This window comes from Delphinapterus leucas, chromosome 7, assembly GCF_059928025.1.
Source record: "Delphinapterus leucas isolate spDelLeu-1000000601 "Yukka" chromosome 7, BTC_Dleu_Yukka2, whole genome shotgun sequence".
NCBI classification, from domain to species: Eukaryota; Metazoa; Chordata; class Mammalia; order Artiodactyla; family Monodontidae; genus Delphinapterus; species Delphinapterus leucas.
Genome location: NC_143135.1, coordinates 34,053,643 through 34,063,525, shown reverse-complemented (window position 1 = coordinate 34,063,525; position 9,883 = coordinate 34,053,643).

The following is a 9,883-nucleotide window of genomic DNA, read 5'->3' as shown; positions in this document are numbered from 1 at the left end:
CAGAAGAGGAAGGGAGTTAAAGAGGCTGTGAAGTTCCTGGTTCTTAAAAATACTAATTATATGAACACTCATAATAAAATACCATTGGTGAACATTTGCTATGTGATATGCACAATGCAACAAACTTTAGATGAACTATCTAGTTAACTGTTAACTTAATGAGGTAGTTACTACTATTATCTTCATAGCACAGAGGAAGAAACTAAGTTACAGTGAAGGGGTCACTTGTTCAGGCTTCATACAGCTAGTAAGGTGAAAAGTCAGGATTCCAAACCAAACTTTCCTGGCTTGGTGTTTGAGCTGTTGACTATTACGGAGATTTAGTTTAATTAAAGTTTCTTTTCAGCTACAGAACAGAATTCTACTTCCCTTCTCTGAGCAGAATTCTGAACCCTGGTGAGGTAGGGAACAGCTCATTTCTCTATCTCTCCAGTGTTCAAGACCAGCCAGAAATTGCAAGGAATTCTTCCATGAACATGAAAGCCAAAGCAGAGCTCAAAGACGGGAGTTCTTTAGATGTTGTAGGTCACACAACTTTGATGTGATTTTGTTACCAATGTCTATATCATCTTCTTCTTTCCAACAGAGTATAAAATATCACACCTTTCATGCTAAAAGTGACTTTCACATATGATTGCTGACTTTTCATAAACTTTGGTGGTGTTAGTCATCACCTAAACCTATAGATCTCACTAGAAATTAAAGAGACATCATTCTATGATTCTAAAAATAGATGTGGGGAGATTCAATTGATTGTGATTTTTAAAAGCCAGAGGTATCCAGTGCCTGCAAGTTGATCATAGATTAAGGAATGGACCAAGTGTGAGTTGATTCAAGGTTTTCCAATAGGGTTTTCCAATAACTGAATGTATTTCCCAATGAAGTTCTTTGAAATTCTGGGTGGATCAAAGCATCCACCTCAAGTTTCTTCACTTAAATCTGCAGGGTGTGTTCATTTATTGGTGTTTTAGTAGAGCAGAGGATGGAAACACTTATGGCTTTGTTGAGAAGGGAAGGGGGGAAGATATTATTGCAGGTGTATTCATTCATTTATTCAACAAATAGTAATTGAGGTGGAGAGAAATGTGCTTGCAGAGGGAATACAATAGTGGCTTAACTTTTATTTGTAATATTTTATTGAAAAAATTTGAAGCAAATATGGCAAAATATTAAGATTTGTTCAAAGTTTGTTGAAAGGTACGTAGGCATTTGTTTTAAAGCCAAGTATCTTAATTTTAACATAACATTTGGTTGGGAATGAAAAGGAAAGAGAAAAGGAAATATGTTTTCATTCCCATAAATACTAAAACCACTCCATTTTGCTTCAGTATTTTTTAATGTTCAATTATCATTTTGTGCCCATAAACCCTAATGTGCCCACACCATGTGGGTTTCACGCCTTTGGGTACATTGTGCATTGTTTCTCTGTGTTCTGTGTTTGGTCAGGGGTGGTGATGATACATTTTGGCTCTAGAAATTTAAAAAGCACATCAAATTGGAAGGTGCAGACCTCTCAGAATTGCCTGTCTTCAACCAAAAATAGAAACTTCCTGTTTGAAATGTTATCTGGTACACTTACCATAAAGAGCCTTAAGCCTCAAGCATGACGTATACCCTAGATTTTTACATTGCCCCATCCTGAGCTCCAAGACATGGGGCAAGTCACTCTTCTAAATCTCATTTCTCTCATATATCAGTTGGCAAAAAATAATAGTACTATTTTCATAGGTTGTTATAAAAAGAAGTGGATTTACCATGGCACATGATAAAGTATCAAGTCATCATTTATGCAGATTTTCTCCAAATTGAGTATCTGATTTTGTATTTGTAATTTTGTATTGTTTTTCTTAAGAAGGACCTCCTAATTTGACTACCTGCAAGCTGCATAATATCTGGATTTTCCTCTGGTTATAAAGATTAAATGAGATATTAAGTAAATAGGAACTTTATAAGAATGTATCTTATATGGAGGAGAGAGAGAGAGGTTTTAAGGAATTGGCTTACATGACTGGAGGCTGGTAAATTCAAATTTTGTAGGGTAGAACAGCAAGCTGGAAACTCAGGAAAAAATTGATGCTGTAATCTTCAGTATGAAATCTGGCTGGCACACAGGAAATTCAGGCAGGACTTCCATGTTATGGTCCTGATGCAGAATTCCTTCTTTCCTGGTGAACCTCAGTTTTTGCTCTTAGGGCCTTCAGCTAATTGGATGAGGCCCACTTGCATAATCAAGGGTAATCTCCTTTACTTGAAGTCAACTAATTTTAAATATTAAATTATAGCTACAGCATACCTTCATAGCAACATCCAGACTAGTGTTTGGCCAAGCAACTGGGCACCATAGACTAGCCAAGTTGACACATAAATTGAACTACTACACAGAGTGAGTGTTCAATAAAACAAAGTGTTCTGCAAGTGTTCTGTTCCTAATTAATTTTTCCTCTTCTTCTTCCCCTTCCCTTCCTCTCCTTCTCCTTCTCCTTCTTCTTCTTCCTCTTCTTCTTTCTCTTCTTCTTCTTCTCTTTCTCCTTCTCTTTCTCCTCCTCCTCCTCCTCCTCCTCCTTCTTCTTCATCTTCTTTTAGCCTAGGTTTCTAGAACACTACCTGGAATTTGAAACGTTCTCAAAAAAACCTTTTGAGAAAACAACTATATCAAGAAATACAAGAATGGGCTTCCCTGGTGGCGCAGTGGTTGAGAATCTGCCTGCTAATGCAGGGGACACGGGTTTGAGCCCTGGTCTGGGAGGATCCCACATGCCGCGGAGCAACTAGGCCCGTGAGTCACAACTACTGAGCCTGCGTGTCTGGAGCCTGTGCTCCACAGCAAGAGAGGCCGCGATAGTGAGAGGCCCGTGCACCGCGATGAAGAGTGGCCCCTGCTTGCCACAACTAGAGAAAGCCCTCGCACAGAAACGAAGGCCCAAATAAATAAATTAATTAATAAACTCCTACCCACAACATCTTCTTTAAAAAAAAATAAAAGAAAGAAATACAAGAATGAATGAATAAAAGAATAAAAATGTTGTTGTTAGCAGACAACTGATATATAGACCCTTCAAAATGGCTAGCATAGTCAAGTCCAATGAGTTTGGCTGGATGGCACAACAGATAATGAGGAATGGAGTCTGGTGCATATCCTGTATTTTTGTGCTTGTTCACAAGCTCGGGTCCTAACACATGGGCATGAAGTAAAGTTTAAAGTCTGAGGAATGAGTGGTAAATGTTATAATCTTTGTATAACTATTTTACTTGCTCAGGCCAGAATAGACTTGACATATCCAACATTTATTCCTTCTTAATCACTGTTCCCTGATTGTTGATAAGTGCAGCTGGACTTAAAGATCATAAATACTTTCGTTCCAATCTGAATTGTCCACAGTACAAGGCAGGATTCGGTCACATATCTGTATTTTTTCTTTCTGACTCTTCCCCACGTTCAAAAAAGTCAGTCCAATTTTCACCTTTTCCTCACTCTTGCCTGTTTCTTAATTCAAAAGGGTGCTCATTTTTCACAAGAGAGTCACAGAGTGGGAGGTGGCAAGCCAAAGAATTATGTCCTAAAATTCAATAAACACTTCTCTCTTGTTCAGGGGAAGCCTGTAGGCTTGCCTGTAGAGGGATAAGGCAAAATCGATTAAAACAAATCCACTTTCTTATTCTTCCATAACTCTACTTCAGTGCCTACGCTAACATCAGGAATCAAATCATTCCATTTCCCTACACTCTTAATAAATGAAGTTTCTCTGGAAGTCAAAGATGAAAGTTCATCTTTGCACTTCTATTTGCATCTCAGTTTCAATCTCTACTCAGTAGCTTGCTTCACAATGGTTCTTCCTGGGAACATGTGTATTCTTATCAAAATGCCAATTACATCTGTTCCCTCAGTATTATCAGACAAAACTTCTCACCCCCATCTTGTGAGTGCTGTGTATCTGACTTGTAATTTACACAGATCAGACACCGGCTCACCCTGAGTTCTCTGGAGTGTGAAGTCTCACTAGTGACTGAAACTAAATCAAACTCTTCACACATATTTGGGCCAACCCTCCCCTCTCAACCTCTCAACGTACTTTCCACTATTTGAATGGGATGTGTTTACTATAAGTTGAACTCATCAGCCTTGAGAAGTAGATACATTTTCCCATTTCTTTATTTCCCCACTTTTTCTGAGAACATCAGACTTAACTGAGCATTCATAAAGTTTTCTTAGTTGGTATAAATTTTAAAGGTCTTCTAGTCTAACCTCTCATTTATAAATGAAGTAATACTTATATTTATGTCATTGCATGTTGGTTGAACATTGATTAATTAGACATTTACTGGGCACGCTCTATGGTCCTGACATGTGATGGTCAGTGAGTAGTCATGGAGCCGCATGGAATTTTCACTTGTGGCAACAGACCCTAAACCAAAACATCATGACAAGCAATTGTATAATTACAAGTTACATTAAGTGCTGTGAAGAAAAATGCAGAGGAATTTGTGAGTATAAAATAGGGGGACCTAATTTTTTGGTGGTGGCAGGAATCAGAGGTTTCCCCAAGGAGTTACTCTTAGGTTGAGACTGGAGGGATTAGTAATGTTATTAAGAAGTCTTTCTGTGCCTCAATTTCCTCATCTGTAATATGAGGGAATTGGACTAGATTCTCTTCCAGCTCTAAAATAAATTATTCACTAAATTTAGAGATAGGGGATTTAAGTTTGACTGGAAAACAGATGTGGCCACTATTCAGGAAGTTGCTTGCTTTTACATTCATGTGTATTGTTTATTATATAGTTAGGTAAGAAAAGATACTTAAAACTGGTATTTGGGCACCCAATCTTTTTTCAATATGCTCAAATCAAATCCTCTACCTTGGGCTGAGCTCTCATGGGATTTCCATGGTATCTTTTAATCAAAACTTAAGCATAAACTGTATAATAGCTCCAGATTTCTCTTTCAATATACACAGAGGGACTAAGAGAGTTATTTCCTTTTCCATATAAAATCATCTCTCCAATGGAAAATACGGTTCAAATTAGGCACCGATTCCATGAATGAGTGCAGTTTGAATGTTCTATGTCAACATTTAAAAGACTATTAAAAATGAGAAATGTACCTTTTATGTATTTATGCTAAACTCTGGATTTATTCTCTTTGGAAATATTAGCATCCCAATCCCCACCTGAGTAAAACCATCTTATTTTAACTTGCAGATCATTTAAAGGAAAAAAGTAGGAAGAACAGTTGCTTTAGAGGCTGGTTTTGGGATATGAGCACAGTGGTTCTGAAATTACGCTGGTATGGAAATTAGGAGCTCAGCGAACTAAACTAGAGCATTCTGCTTCCAAAGTGAGCAATGATTTTCTGAGACAAATATTGGCTCAAATTTTAAAATTTCTTCCATATACATATTTCTCGATATTTGATACTTTCGACAGTTTGTCTTTAAAAACAGGAATGATTGAGGAACAAGCATGTGGGAAAACTGAGAAACGGAAATTAACACTTGCTTTGACTGCTTGTCTTCCCCCCTCCCAAACCTAGGACACCCATGGTCATGACTTTATGGCACACATATAATAGAGTCATAATTTTTGCTAAAACTTATGTCTAGTTCATATGACTAACTGACTGTAAAAATATTTCACGGCATTACACACATATGCACATGACACACTAAAATCCCAGCAAGACTTCTTGGTGTTCCCCCAAATGAAATAGGGGTGAACTGTCATTTTAGTATATAGAGGTCTTTTCAATTCTGTTATAACTCTTTATAAACAAGTTAATCTAGGTATTTTTTTAGGACATAGTCGTTCTTATAATCAATTTTACGGATAGTGACATTAAGACACAAAAGATAACTGTCTTGCTTTTGCACACACACAAATATTCAAAGTAAGGATAAGAATTCAGGAAATGCTGAGAACGCAGATGTTCCCCATGCAGAGTTCACTGTTAATTGCCTGTCATTCAAAGTTGGCTAAGAGTCAACTGGGTTCCTGTGATAAAAGACTGATCCTCTATTTATGATGGCAAAAAGGAATAACAAACTTGTCAGAACTTTGCCTGTCTAATCCATCTATCCTTCCACTCCCTGGAAGAAGCTGAGGGGTGGTCTAGGCAAAGAAAGACTCTCTCAGCTGAAGTACAGTCCCCACCCTAGACAACAGGGAATGCTAGAAGTTAAGGAGGGACTGCAGCCCAAACCCTTGCTGATTACTGAAGTCCTCAATGCCAGGGACAGATTCTGAAATGTTATAAAATGGGAGGGGGCAAAATATGATATCAAGTCAGGATCTCAAAACAAGAGTTGGGATTTGGTTGATAAAAATAGAACAAGTAAATTGGGAAAACACAAGCAGGAGATCATTGGTTTAGCCTCCAAGCATGATCTTTGGTCTAGCTTAACCTAAATATTGCTGACACATTTGTTAAAGTCAATGCATCACGGTGACAGTATCAAAGATTGATATCCAGAAAATCACTGAATATAATCTCTACAGTTTCTTCTAAAATAAGAATTTTCCCCCCAGGTTGGTTCAGTACTTGGGATAACAGCAGTGACAACACTGTGTAATAAGTTTCCTAGCATTTGACACCCTGCTAACCAGGTCTCTTTATTAAATGATGTTGAAGCATACCTACTCAATGACAACCAATAGGGACCTACAATGTCCCCAACCATCAAAATATCCAAAATTGGGCTTCCCTGGTGGCGCAGTGGTTGAGAGTCCACCTGCCAATGCAGGGGACGCGGATTCGTGCGGTCCAGGAAGATCCCACATGCTGCGGGGCGGCTGGGCCCATGAGCCATGGCCGCTGAGCCTGCGTGTCCGGAGCCTGTGCTCCGCAACGGGGGAGGCCACAACAGTGAGAGGCCCGTGTACTGCCAAAAAAAATCCAAAATTATTTCATCAAGGAAAATTATGTTTAGTGGAGTTTTCATGTATTTCATGATATGATAGTTCTTTGCTAACATTTATGGCATAATCTCTTAAACAGATTATTTGTTTAACCAAAACACCCTATCGTACACTGAACTTTTATTACACTTTAGAAAATGAGTTTTAGTTTTCCAGACTGCTAAGTGATTGATTGTTTAATTCATCAACAGGCATTTATTGGGTACTTAATACATTCCAGGCACTGGCCAGGGACTGAAGTTTAAAGACAAATAGATGCAGTTTCTAGACTCAAATAATTTGCCCTTTAGTGGCAGAAAGAAGTGAACCACCAACATAATACAGACTGAAATGTCCTGTGTTAGAGGTGGACACAGGATACTTCGGAAGTCTGTAGAAGGTAGGGAGTGTTGAGTTCATTCACTATGAGAGTCTAGATAAGGGAAGGTTGAACTGAATCATTTCCCTTGAAATGATTAAGCAAAAATGGGGGCAGCTGAGGAAGAGCATTTTGAGCAGGGAGAAAAGTATATGTAAACTTCAGTAAACATGGCATGTAAATAATTCATGGTGTATGGAGTGTATGGGGTGCAGGGAAGAAGAAATGAAGCCAAGAGGTAAGCAAGGGGTGGATTAAATGAATCTTATATTCCTAGAAAATGTGGTGAGTTTAGGGTGTGTGTATGTGTGTATGTTTGTGTGTGTGCATGTGTGTGTGAAAAAGTACAAAATATCCCTCACCATGTTGATTTAATTGAAAATTAGTATTTTATTGGTCAAGATTTATATATGTATAATTACCTAGTTCTTCTTGCCCTTAGTTATGATTGAGAGATTTCATCTCAGAAAACTGAGAGAGCAAGCATGACAGGAAACATGAAGGGAAACCATGACCTTTGGAATCAGATGGATCTGAGTTTGAATTTCATCTCCTTTACCTCTTGGCTCTGGAGCCTTGAGAAAAACTGCTAAATTTTTGTCCATAGAAGTACAGAGTTCTTATGAATTGTTAATAAAATAAAACACAGGAAGATTTTACCTTAGGGTTTTCAATGTGCATTAATTGTTAATTATGTGTTTTTTACATGTACATTCTTTATCTTCAGATACTACGTTTGTTATTAGAATAATGGGGTGGATAATAAATAATTTGCAGGAGAGGAGTAATCAACTTGGCACTAAGTATATGACTTCAGATAAATATGGAGTTAGGACTACTGACAGTAAAACTTACGCCCCCTTACAGACTACCACAACGTGTGTCTATACCTGTGACTCCAACATCTCCATCATTCACTGCCCTTGGACCAGTCTGAACATCTAAAATCTCACCTATGTGGTACCTCCTTGTTGCCTGCCCTCAGAATAGCACTGTATTTGCCAGACTTGTTCAACCCCCATTAAAAACTAGTGCCCTGTTACTTTTTCTTGGTGAACTCACTATTAAAGAGACTTGAGAATGCGCAATCCTTTACAGATTAGATATTTTCATCCTGACAGGAAGATTATAACAGTTACATCTTGTTATGTATCAAGCAGTAGAAACCAACTCTGGCTGACTTTTTTATGGGAAGAGCTTTATTGGAATACAAGTCATGTACAAAATAATTTACCCACTGAGAGTGCATGATTCAATGTTTTTTGGCATATTCACAGATCTGTGCAACCATTGACCACAATCAATTTTAGAATCTGGCTTACTGTTTTGTTTTGTTTTGTTTTTTAAAGGAAACCATATTAGAAAAATATTGAGAATGCCATGAAACGATGGAACTAGGTTTGGAACTAACCCGGATCCAAGATAGCTCTCTAGGGTATGGAGATAGTTTCATAGCTGGAAGAGTATGGTAGGGTACCACTGCTGCAATGACAATCTCAAGTGGACTTCTTGGGTTCTTAAATACCTAGCTAAAAATCAGTGTCCTGGAGAAACTGTCTAATTGGCTGTGATAACCACCTGACTGTACTGAGCCTTCAAGAGTAGGAACTGGGTGACGAATTTTACCACCCCACATAGCCTCTACATAACATGGCAGGAAGTTGTTCCACAAAAGACAAATAGAGTGCTACTGGGCAGAAGGCTAGGTGCTGAGACCCAACTGACAAATGCCTCAACCAATATTGTTAGATATTAATAAAATATCAAAGACATACCGTAATGATGATATGTCAGAGTAAGAGGACTATTTGGGGGGATTTTGGGGTGGAGGATTTTAGAGAAACCTCATTGTGCTTGGAACATTTATTACTGGACCACCAACTAGAACCAACTATCTTGAGGATCTAGTTCCCCCATAGAATCACAGTGGACATCCTAGACTTTGCCAATATGAAATCCCCTTCTCTCTCTCTTTTTTTTTGCTTTCATTCTGATCCCTGTTGAAATGGTTACTTCTGTGTAACATAGTTTATGAATCTATTTCGACACTAGCGAAGGAGAGAGGAGGTAGTAATCCAAAAGACGCCTGTTTGCCACCAGATATTTTCAACCTTCTTTCACAGTTATTGCAATAGATTCCCAATTGGGTGGAAGTTAGCATTAAATATTTGTATGGCCCCTTCAATTCTGAGATTCTATGATTTCCTAATTTTTTAGTGAATTGTTACACATAGGAAGAAAACTCCACAAGGAGTCACTAGATATCTATGAGAACTTTGCAAAACTTCAAAACAGAACCCTTAGTGAAAAATGCAAGAGCCCTTAACACAAGCTAGAGTTTTCCTTGATGGTCAAATGAGCCTCTAAGTAGCCAAACCTCAATATGTACAATCAGAATGTAGGAAATATTTAAGGATGAAATTAATTTTATTTCACTCCTGGGATTTTGATTCTTTCAAAGAATTTCTTCTGCGTTCCGTGAGGATAGCTGTGAGGATACGCTACATTCTCTGAGAAATGTGGTCACAAGTAAACCTAAAAGCCCAAAGCAAAGTTCAAACCAGAACCTCAAAGTGAATCAAACGTATGTTTATTTTCATCTTTTGTATTTGTTTA